Source organism: Pan paniscus, chromosome 12, assembly GCF_029289425.2.
Source record: "Pan paniscus chromosome 12, NHGRI_mPanPan1-v2.0_pri, whole genome shotgun sequence".
Taxonomy (NCBI): domain Eukaryota; kingdom Metazoa; phylum Chordata; class Mammalia; order Primates; family Hominidae; genus Pan; species Pan paniscus.
Genome location: NC_073261.2, coordinates 2,511,952 through 2,525,671, shown reverse-complemented (window position 1 = coordinate 2,525,671; position 13,720 = coordinate 2,511,952).

Here is a 13,720-nt window from a genome sequence, read left to right as displayed (position 1 = left end):
TTTTTACAGATGGCGGTGTAGATATTTCCAGTTTTATATAGATAGCGGTGTGGCTATTTCCATGTTTATACAGATAGCGATGTAGATATTTCCAGGTTTATAGGGATGGCTGTGTAGATATTTCCATGTTTATACAGATGGCATTGTAGATATTTCCATGGTTATACAGATAGTGGTGTAGATATTTCCATGTTTATACAGACGACTGTGTAGGTATTTCCAAGTTTAAACAGATGGCGGAGTAGATATTTCCATGTTTATTCAGATGGTGGTGTAGATATTTCCAAGTTTATACAGATAGCGGTGTGTCTATTTCCATGTTTATAGAGATGGTGGAGTAGATATTTCCATATGTATACAGGTACTGGTGTAGATATTTCCAAGTTTATAGAGATAGCGTTGTAGATATTTCCAAGTTTATAGTGATAGCGGTGTAGATATTTCCATGTTTATACAGATAGCGGTTTAGATATTTCCATGTTTATACAGATGGCGGTGGAGATAATTCCATGTTTATACAGATGACTGTGGAGATATTTCCATGTTTATACAGATGGCGGTGGAGATATTTCCATGTTTATAAGGATGACTGTGGAGATATTTCCATGTTTTTACAGATGGCGGTGTAGATATTTCCATGTTTATAGTGAAAACCGTGTGGATATTAACATGTTTATACAGATAGCAGTGTAGACATTTCCATGTTTATAGGGATAGCGGTGTAGATATTTCCATATTTATACAGATAGCGTTGTAGTTATTTCCATGTTTATACAGAGAGCGGTGTAGATATTTCCATGTTTATACAGATAGCGGTGTAGATATTTACAGGTTTATAGGGATGGCTGTGTAGGTATTTCCATGTTTATAGAGATGGCATTGTAGATATTTCCATGTTTATACAGATGGTGGTGAAGATATTTCCATGTTTATAGAGATAGCTGTGTAGATATTTCCATTTTTACAGAGATAGCGATGTAGATATTTCCATATTAATACATATAGCCATGTAGATATTTCCATGTTTATTCAGATGGCGGTGTAGTAACTTCCATGTTTATACAGATTGCGGTGTGGCTATTTTCATGTTTATACAGATGGCAGTGTAGATATTTCCATGTTTACACAGATAGCGAAGTAGATATTTCCATGTTTATGGAGATGGCATTGTAAATATTTCCAAGTTTATACAGATACCGGTGTAGATATTTCCATTTTTATACTGATAGCGGCTTAGATATTTCCATGTTTATACAGATAGAGGTGTAGTTATTTCCATGTTTATAGAGATAGTGGTGTAGATATTTCCAGGTGTATACAGATGGCTTTGTAGATATTTCCATGATTGTACGGATGGCAGTGTAGATATTTCCATGTTTATACAGATGGAGGTGTAGATACTTCCAAGTTTATACAGATGAATGTGTAGATATTTCCATGTTTTTGCAGATGGCGGTGTAGATATTTCCAGGTTTATAGAGATAGCGGTGTGGCTATTTCAATGTTTATACAGATAGTGATGTAGATATTTCCAGGTTTATAGGGATGGCTGTGTAGATATTTTCATGTTTATACAGATGGCAGTGTAGGTATTTCCATGTTTATTCAGAAAGTGGTGTAGATATTTCTATGTTTATACAGATGACTGTGTAGGTATTTCCATGTTTAAACAGATGGCGGTGTAGATATTTCCATGTATATAGAGATAGCCATGCAGATATTTCCATGTTTATACAGATGGAGGTGTATATACTTCCATGTTTACACATATAACTGTGTAGATATTTCCATATTTTTACAGATAGCGGTGTAGTTATTTCCATGTTTATACAGATGTTGGTGTATAAATTTCCACGTTTAATCAGATGGCGGTGTAGATATTTCCATATTTATACAGATGGCGGTGTAGATATTTCCATGTTTATAGAGATGGCAGTGTAGATATTTCCATGTTTATAGAGATATCGGTGTAGGTATTTCCATATTTATACAGATAGCAGTGTAGTTATTTCCATGTTTATTCAGATGGCGGTGTAGATATTTCCATGTTTATACAGATAGCGGTGTGTCTATTTCCATGTTTATACAGATGGCTGTGTAGATATTTCCATGTTTATACAGATAGCGGTGTCGATATTTCCATGTTTATACAGATAGCGTTGTAGGTATTTCTTTGTTTGTACAAATAGCGGTGTAAATATTTCCATGTTTATACAGATAGCGGTGGAGATATTTCCATGTTTATACAGATAGCGGTGGAGATATTTCCATGTTTATAGAGATGGCAGTGTAGGGATTTCCAAGTTCATATAGATTGCGGTGTAGATATTTCCATGTTTATACAGATGGCGGTGTAGATATTTCCATGTTTATACAGATAGTGGTGTATATATTTCCATGTTTATACAGACGACTGTGTAGGTATTTCCATGTTTATACAGATGGCCGTGTAGATATTTCCATGTATATAGAGATAGCCATGTAGATATTTCCATGTTTATACAGATAGCCGTGTAGACGTTTCCATGTTTACAGAGATGGTGGTGTGCATATTTCCATATGTATACAGATAGCGGTGTAGATATTTCCAACTTTATACAGATAGCGGTGTAGATATTGCCATGTTTATACTGACAGCGGTGTAGACATTTCCATGTTTATAGAGATGGCTGAGTAGATATTTCCATGTTTTTACAGATGGCGGTGTAGATATTTCCATGTTTATAGAGATATCTGTGTAGATATTTCCATTTTTACAGAGATAGCGGTGTAGGTATTTCCATGTTTATACAGATATCCCTGAAGATATTTCCATGTTTATTCAGATGGCTGTGTAGTTACTTCCATGTTTATACACATTGCGGTGTGGGTATTTCCAAGTTTATACAGATGGCAGTGTAGATATTTCCATGTTTACACAGATAGCGAAGTAGATATTTCCATGTTTATAGAGATGGCGTTGTAGATATTTCCAAGTTTATACAGATACCGTTGTAGATATTTCGATTTTTGTAGAGATAGCGGTGTAGATATTTCCATGTTTATACAGATAGCGGTGTAGTTATTTCCATGTTTATAAAGATAGTGGTGTAGTTATTTCCAGGTTTATACAGATGGCTGTGTAGATATTTCCATGTGTTTACGGATGGCAGTGTAGATATTTCCATGTTTATACAGATGGAGGTGTAGATATTTCAATGTTTATACCGATGACTCTGTAGATATTTCCATGTTTTTACAGATGGCGGTGTAGATATTTCCAGTTTTATATAGATAGCGGTGTGGCTATTTCCATGTTTATACAGATAGCGATGTAGATATTTCCAGGTTTATAGGGATGGCTGTGTAGATATTTCCATGTTTATACAGATGGCATTGTAGATATTTCCATGGTTATACAGATAGTGGTGTAGATATTTCCATGTTTATACAGACGACTGTGTAGGTATTTCCAAGTTTAAACAGATGGCGGAGTAGATATTTCCATGTTTATTCAGATGGTGGTGTAGATATTTCCAAGTTTATACAGATAGCGGTGTGTCTATTTCCATGTTTATAGAGATGGTGGAGTAGATATTTCCATATGTATACAGGTAGTGGTGTAGATATTTCCAAGTTTATAGAGATAGCGGTGTAGATATTTCCAAGTTTATAGTGATAGCGGTGTAGATATTTCCATGTTTATACAGATAGCGGTTTAGATATTTCCATGTTTATACAGATGGCGGTGGAGATATTTCCATGTTTATACAGATGACTGTGGAGATATTTCCATGTTTATACAGATGGCGGTGGAGATATTTCCATGTTTATAAGGATGACTGTGGAGATATTTCCATGTTTGTACAGATGGCGGTGTAGATATTTCCATGTTTATTCAGATGGCGGTGTAGATATTTCCATGTTTATACAGATGGCGGTGTGGATATTTCCTTGTTTATACATATTGTGCTGTAGATATTTCCATGTTTATAGAGAAAGCGGTGTGGATATTTCCATGTTTATATATATAGCAGTGTAGATATTTCCATGTTTACACAGATAGCGTTGTAGATATGTCCATGTTTACACAGATAGTTGTGTAGATAATTCCATGTTTACATAGTTAGCGGTGTAGATATTTCCAGCTTTACACAGATAGCGGTGTAGATATTTCCAAGTTTATATTGATATCGGTGTATATATTTCCATGTTTATACAGTTAGCGGAGTTGATATTTCCATGTTTATAGGGATAGCGCTGTAGATTTTTCCATGTTTATACAGATAGCGGTGTAGGTATTTCCATGTTTGTACAGATAGTGGTGTAGATATTTTCAAGTTTATACAGATGCCTGGGTAGATATATCCATGTTTATAGAGAAGACGGTGTAGATATTTCCATGTTTATACAGATGGTGGTGTAGATATTTCCAGGTTTTTACAGACGACTGTGTTGATATTTCCATGTTTATTCTGATGGCAATGTAGATATTTCCATGTTTATACAGATGATGGTGTAGATATTTCCATGTTTATACAGACGGCTGTGTAGATATTTCCATCTTTATACAGATGGCAATGTTGATATGTCCATGTTTATACAGATAGCGTTTTTGTTATTTCCATGTTTATGGGGAGAGCATGGTGTAGATGTTTCCATGTTTATGCGGATAGCGCTGTACGTATTTCCATGTTTATAGAGATGGCAGTGTAGATATTTCCATAATTATTCAGATGGTGGTGCCGAAATTTCCATGTTTATAGAGATTACTTTGTAGAAATTTCTGTGTTTATACTGATGGCAGTGTTGATATTTCCATGTTAATACAAATGGCAGTGTAGATATTTCCATGTTTATAGAGATGGTGGTGTAGATATTTCCATGTTTATAGAGGTAGCGGTGTAGATGTTTCCATATTTATACAGATTCCCTTGTAGATATTTCCATGTTTATTCAGATGGTGGTGTAGATATTTCCATGTTTATACAGATAGCGGTGGAGATATTTCCATGTTTATACAGGTGGCGATGTAGATATATCCAAGTTTATTCAGATGGCGGTGTAGATATTTCCATGTTTATAGAGATGGCTGTGTATATATTTCCATGTTTACTAAGATATCGGTGTAGATATTTCCATATTTATACAGATGGCAGTGTAGATATTTCCATGTTTATTCAGACGCCGGTGTAGATATTTCCATGTTTATACAGATAGCGGTGGATATATTTCCATGTTTATAGAGATAGCGGTGTAGATATTTCCATGTTTATACAGATAGCTGTGGAAATATTTCCATGTTTATACAGATAGCGGTGGAGATATTTCCATATTTATACAGATGGCGGTGTAGGGATTTCCAAGTTCATACAGATGGCGGTGTAGATATTTCCATGTTTATACAGATGGCGGTGTAGATATTTCCATGTTTATACAGATAGTCGTGTAGATATTTCCATGTTTATACAGACGACTGTGTAGGTATTTCCATGTTTATACAGATGGCGGTGTAGATATTTCCATGTATATAGAGATAGCCATGTAGATATTTCCATGTTTATACACATAGCCGTGTAGACATTTCCATGTTTACAGAGATGGTGGTGTGCATATTTCCATATGTATACAGATAGCGGTGTAGATATTTCCAACTTTATACAGATTGCGGTGTAGATATTGCCATGTTTATACAGATAGCGGTGTAGACATTTCCATGTTTATAGAGATGGCTGTGTAGATATTTCCATGTTTTTACAGATGGCGGTGTAGATATTTCCATGTAAATAGAGATACCCATGTAGATATTAACATGTTTATACAGACAGCAGTATAGACATTTCCATGTTTATAGGGATAGCGGTGTAGATATTTCCATATTTATACAGAGAGCGGTGTAGATATTTCCATGTTTATACAGATAGCGGTGTAGTTATTTCCATGTTTACACAGATGGTGGTGTATATATTTCCATGTTTATACAGATGGCGGTGTAGATATTCCCATGTTTATACAGATGGCGGTGTAGATATTTCCATGATTATAGAGATAGCTCTGTAGATATTTCCATTTTTACAGAGATAGCGGTGTAGATATTTCCATGTTTATACAGATATCGGTGTGGATATTTCCATGTTTATATAGATAGCGGTGGAGATATTTACATGTTTATACAGACAGCGGCGGATATATTTCCATGTTTATAGAGACGGCGGTGTAGATATTTATACGTTTATACTGATAGCGGTGTAGATATTTCCATGTTTCTACAGATAGCGGTGTAGATATTTCCGTGTTTATACAGATAGCCGTGTAGTTATTTCCATGTTTATAGAGATTTCGGTGTAGATATTTAGGGGTTTATACAGATGGCTGTGTAGATATTTCCATGTGTATACAGATGGCAGTGTAGATATTTCCATGTTTATACAGATGGAGGTGTAGATACTTCCATGTTTATACAGATGACTGTGTAGCTATTTCCATGTTTTTACAGATGGCGGCAAAGATATTTCCATGATCATACAGATAGCGGTGTGGCTATTTCCATGTTTATACAGTTAGCGATGTTGATATTTCCATTTTTATAGAGATGGCTGTGTAGATATTTCCATGTTTTTACAGATGGCGGTGTAGATATTTCCATGTTTATAGAGATAGCCATGTAGATATTTCCATGTTTATACAGATAGCAGTGGTAACATTTCCATGTTGATAGAGATAGCATTGTAGATATTTCCATATTTATACAGATAGCATTGTAGATATTTCCATGTTTATACACATAGCGGTGTAAATATTTCCATGTTTATACAGATATCGGTGTGGTTATTTCCATGTTTATACAGATGGTGGTGTATATATTTCCACGTTTATACAGATGGCGGTGTAGATATTTCCATGTTTATAGAGATGGCTGTGTAGATATTTCCATGTTATAGAGATATCGGTGTAGATATTTCCATATTTATAGATAGCAATGTAGATATTTCCATGTTTATTCAGATGGCGGTGTAGATGTTTCCATGTTTATACAGATAGTGGTGTAGATATTTCCATGTTTATACAGACGACTTTTTAGGTATTTCCATGTTTATGCAGATGGCGGTGTAGATATTTCCATGTATATAGAGATAGCCATGTAGATATTTCCATGTTTATACAGGTAGCCGTGTAGACATTTCCATGTTTACAGAGATGGTTGTGTGCATATTTCCATATGTATACAGATAGCGATGTAGATATTTCCAACTTTATACAGATAGTGGTGTAGACATTTCCATGTTTATAGAGATGGCTGTGTAGATATTTCCATGTTTTTACAGATGGCGGTGTAGATATTTCCATGTTTATAGTGAAAACCGTGTAGATATTAACATGTTTATACAGATAGCAGTGTAGACATTTCCATGTTTATAGGGATAGCGGTGTAGATATTTCCATATTTATACAGATAGCGTTGCAGATATTTCCATGTTTATACAGAGAGCGGTGTAGATATTTCCATGTTTATACAGATAGCGGTGTAGATATTTACAGGTTTATAGGGATGGCTGTGTAGGTATTTCCATGTTTATAGAGATGGCATTGTAGGTATTTCCATGTTTATACAGATGGTGGTGAAGATATTTCCATGTTTATAGAGATAGCTGTGTAGATATTTCCATTTTTACAGAGATAGCGATGTAGATATTTCCATATTAATACATATAGCCATGTAGATATTTCCATGTTTATTCAGATGGCGGTGTAGTAACTTCCATGTTTATACAGATTGCAGTGTGGCTATTTTCATGTTTATACAGATGGCAGTGTAGATATTTCCATGTTTACACAGATAGCGAAGTAGATATTTCCATGTTTATGGAGATGGCATTGTAAATATTTCCAAGTTTATACAGATACCGGTGTAGATATTTCCATTTTTATACTGATAGCGGTTTAGATATTTCCATGTTTATACAGATAGAGGTGTAGTTATTTCCATGTTTATAGAGATAGTGGTGTAGATATTTCCAGGTGTATACAGATGGCTTTGTAGATATTTCCATGATTGTACGGATGGCAGTGTAGATATTTCCATGTTTATACAGATGGAGGTGTAGATACTTCCAAGTTTATACAGATGAATGTGTAGATATTTCCATGTTTTTGCAGATGGCGGTGTAGATATTTCCAGGTTTATAGAGATAGTGGTGTGGCTATTTCAATGTTTATACAGATAGTGATGTAGATATTTCCAGGTTTATAGGGATGGCTGTGTAGATATTTTCATGTTTATACAGATGGCAGTGTAGGTATTTCCATGTTTATACAGAAAGTGGTGTAGATATTTCTATGTTTATACAGATGACTGTGTAGGTATTTCCATGTTTAAACAGATGGCGGTGTAGATATTTCCATGTATATAGAGATAGCCATGCAGATATTTCCATGTTTATACAGATGGAGGTGTATATACTTCCATGTTTACACATATAACTGTGTAGATATTTCCATATTTTTACAGATAGCGGTGTAGTTATTTCCATGTTTATACAGATGTTGGTGTATAAATTTCCACGTTTAATCAGATGGCGGTGTAGATATTTCCATGTTTATACAGATGGCGGTGTAGATATTTCCATGTTTATAGAGATGGCAGTGTAGATATTTCCATGTTTATAGAGATATCGGTGTAGGTATTTCCATATTTATACAGATAGCAGTGTAGTTATTTCCATGTTTATTCAGATGGCGGTGTAGATATTTCCATGTTTATACAGATAGCGGTGTGTCTATTTCCATGTTTATACAGATGGCTGTGTAGATATTTCCATGTTTATACAGATAGCGGTGTCGATATTTCCATGTTTATACAGATAGCGTTGTAGGTATTTCTTTGTTTGTACAAATAGCGGTGTAAATATTTCCATGTTAATACAGATAGAGGTGGAGATATTTCCATGTTTATACAGATAGCGGTGGAGATATTTCCATGTTTATACAGATGGCGGTGTAGATATTTCCATGTTTATACAGATAGTGGTGTATATATTTCCATGTTTATACAGACGACTGTGTAGGTATTTCCATGTTTATACAGATGGCCGTGTAGATATTTCCATGTATATAGAGATAGCCATGTAGATATTTCCATGTTTATACAGATAGCCGTGTAGACGTTTCCATGTTTACAGAGATGGTGGTGTGCATATTTCCATATGTATACAGATAGCGGTGTAGATATTTCCAAATTTATACAGATAGCGGTGTAGATATTGCCATGTTTATACTGACAGCCGTGTAGACATTTCCATGTTTATAGAGATGGCTGAGTAGATATTTCCATGTTTTTACAGATGGCGGTGTAGATATTTCCATGTTTATAGAGATATCTGTGTAGATATTTCCATTTTTACAGAGATAGCGGTGTAGGTATTTCCATGTTTATACAGATATCCCTGAAGATATTTCCATGTTTATTCAGATGGCTGTGTAGTTACTTCCATGTTTATACACATTGCGGTGTGGGTATTTCCAAGTTTATACAGATGGCAGTGTAGATATTTCCATGTTTACACAGATAGCGAAGTAGATATTTCCATGTTTATAGAGATGGCGTTGTAGATATTTCCAAGTTTATACAGATACCGTTGTAGATATTTCGATTTTTATAGAGATAGCGGTGTAGATATTTCCATGTTTATACAGATAGCGGTGCAGTTATTTCCATGTTTATAAAGATAGTGGTGTAGTTATTTCCAGGTTTATACAGATGGCTGTGTAGATATTTCCATGTGTTTACGGATGGCAGTGTAGATATTTCCATGTTTATACAGATGGAGGTGTAGATACTTCAATGTTTATACCGATGACTCTGTAGATATTTCCATGTTTTTACAGATGGCGGTGTAGATATTTCCAGTTTTATATAGATAGCGGTGTGGCTATTTCCATGTTTATACAGATAGCGATGTAGATATTTCCAGGTTTATAGGGATGGCTGTGTAGATATTTCCATGTTTATACAGATGGCATTGTAGATATTTCCATGGTTATACAGATAGTGGTGTAGATATTTCCATGTTTATACAGACGACTGTGTAGGTATTTCCAAGTTTAAACAGATGGCGGAGTAGATATTTCCATGTTTATTCAGATGGTGGTGTAGATATTTCCAAGTTTATACAGATAGCGGTGTGTCTATTTCCATGTTTATAGAGATGGTGGAGTAGATATTTCCATATGTATACAGGTAGCGGTGTTGATATTTCCAAGTTTATAGAGATAGCGGTGTAGATATTTCCAAGTTTATAGTGATAGCGGTGTAGATATTTCCATGTTTATACAGATAGCGGTTTAGATATTTCCATGTTTATACAGATGGCGGTGGAGATATTTCCATGTTTATACAGATGACTGTGGAGATATTTCCATGTTTGTACAGATGGCGGTGTAGATATTTCCATGTTTATTCAGATGGCGGTGTAGATATTTCCATGTTTATACAGATGGCGGTGTGGATATTTCCTTGTTTATACATATTGTGCTGTAGATATTTCCATGTTTATAGAGAAAGCGGTGTGGATATTTCCATGTTTATATATATAGCAGTGTAGATATTTCCATGTTTACACAGATAGCGTTGTAGATATGTCCATGTTTACACAGATAGTTGTGTAGATATTTCCATGTTTACATAGTTAGCGGTGTAGATATTTCCAGCATTACACAGATAGCGGTGTAGATATTTCCAAGTTTATATTGATATCGGTGTATATATTTCCATGTTTATACAGTTAGCGGTGTTGATATTTCCATGTTTATAGGGATAGCGCTGTAGATTTTTCCATGTTTATACAGATAGCGATGTAGGTATTTCCATGTTTGTACAGATAGTGGTGTAGATATTTTCAAGTTTATACAGATGCCTGGGTAGATATATCCATGTTTATAGAGAAGACGGTGTAGATATTTCCATGTTTATACAGATGGTGGTGTAGATATTTCCAGGTTTTTACAGACGACTGTGTTGATATTTCCACGTTTATTCTGATGGCAATGTAGATATTTCCATGTTTATACAGATGATGGTGTAGATATTTCCATGTTTATACAGACGGCTGTGTAGATATTTCCATCTTTATACAGATGGCAATGTTGATATGTCCATGTTTATACAGATAGCGTTTTTGTTATTTCCATGTTTATGGGGAGAGCATGGTGTAGATGTTTCCATGTTTATGCGGATAGCGCTGTACGTATTTCCATGTTTATAGAGATGGCAGTGTAGATATTTCCATAATTATTCAGATGGTGGTGCCGAAATTTCCATGTTTATAGAGATTACTTTGTAGAAATTTCTGTGTTTATACTGATGGCAGTGTTGATATTTCCATGTTAATACAAATGGCGGTGTAGATATTTCCATGTTTATAGAGATGGTGGTGTAGATATTTCCATGTTTATAGAGGTAGCGGTGTAGATGTTTCCATATTTATACAGATTCCCTTGTAGATATTTCCATGTTTATTCAGATGGTGGTGTAGATATTTCCATGTTTATACAGATAGCGGTGGAGATATTTCCATGTTTATACAGGTGGCGATGTAGATATATCCAAGTTTATTCAGATGGCGGTGTAGATATTTCCATGTTTATACACATAGCCGTGTAGATATTTCCATGTTCATACAGATAGCGGTGTAGGTATTTCCATGTTTTTACAGAGAGCGGTGTAGATATTTCCATGTTTATACAGATAGCGTTGTTGGTATTTCCATGTTTATACAACAAGCGTTGCAGATATTTCCATGTTTATGCAGCTCGCGGTATAGATATTTCCATCTTTATAGGGATGGCAGTGTAGATATTTCCATGTTTATACAGATAACGGTTGAGATATTTCCATGTTTATAAAGACGGTGGTGTAGATATTTCCAAGTTTATACAGATGGCGGTGTAAATATTTCCTTGTTTCTACACATAGCGGTGTAGATATTTCCATGTTTATACAGATAGCGGTGTAGGTATTTCCATGTTTATAGAGATAGAGATGTAGATATTTCCATGTTTTTACAAATGGCTGTGTAGATATTTCCATTTGTATACACATGGCTGTGTAGATATTTACATGTTTACACAGATGGAGGTGTAGATATTTCCATGTTTATACAGTTAGCGGTGTGGCTATTTCAATGTTTATAGAGATATCTGTGGAGATATTTCCATGTTTATACAGATGACTGTGTAGATATTTCTATATTTATGCAGATGGTGGTGTAGATATTTTCCATATTTATTCAGATCGCGGTGTAGATATTTCCATGTTTATACAGATGACTGTGTAGGTATTCCAATGTATATACAGATGGCAGTGTAGATATTTCCATGTTTATGGAGATAGCGATGTAGATATTTCCATGTTTTTACTGATGGCTCTGTAGAGATTTCCATGTGTATACAGATGGCAGTGTAGTTATTTACATGTTTACACAGATAGAGGTGTAGATATTTCCGTGTTTATGCAGATGACTTTGTAGATATTTCCATATTTATGCAGATGTTGGTGTAGATATTTCCATGTTTATTCAGATCGCGGTGTAGATATTTACATGTTTAAACAGATAGCGCTGTAGATATTTCCATGTTTTCACAGATAGCGGTGTAGATATTACCATGTTTATAAAGATATCGGTGTAGATATGTCCATGTTTATACAGATAGCGGAGCACATATTTCCATGTTTATACAGATAGCGATGTAGATATTTCCATGTTTATACAGATAGCGGTGTAGATATTTCCATGTTTATACAGATAGCAGTGTAGATATTTGCTGTTTATACTGATAACGGTGTCGATATTTCCAAGTTTATACATATAGCGGTGGAGATATTTCCAAGTTTATACAGATAGCGGTGGACATATTTTCATGTTTATAGAGACGGCGGTGTAGATATTTCCAAGTTTATACAGATAGCGGTGCAGATACTTCCATGTTTATACAGATAGCAGTGTAGATATTTCCATGTTTACACAGATTGCGGTGTACGTATTTCCATGTTTATAGAGATAGCGGTATGATATTTCCATGTTTATACTGATGGCTGTGTAGATATTTCCATGTTTATAGAGATAGCGGTGAAGATATTTTCTTATTTATACAGATAGCGGTGCAGATATTTCCATGTTTATAGAGATAGCGATGTAGATATTTCCATCTTTGCACAGATTACAGTTTAGATATTTCCAGCTTTAAACAGATAACAGTGTAGATATTTCCATGCTTATACAGATAGCGGTGTAGATGTTTCCATGTTTATACAGATAGGGGTGGAGATATTTCTATGTTTATACAGATAGCGGTGGAGATATTTCCATGTTTATAGAGATAGCAGTGTATATATTTCCATATTTATATAGATAGCGGTGAATATATTTCCAAGTTTATTCAGATGGTGGTGTGGATATTTCCATGTTTATACAGATGGCGCTTTAGATATTTCCATGTTTATACAGATAGAGGTGTAGATATTTCCATCTTTATGCAGATAGCGGTGTTGATATTACTATGTTTACACAGATAACGGTGTAGATACTTCCATCTTTGCTCAGATTTCGGTGTAGGTATTTCCATCTTTACACAGATATCGGTGTAGATATTTCCATCCTTGCACAGAATGCGGTGTAGATATTTCCATGTTTATACAGATAGCAGTGGAGTTATTTCCATGTATATACAGATAGCGGTGGAGATA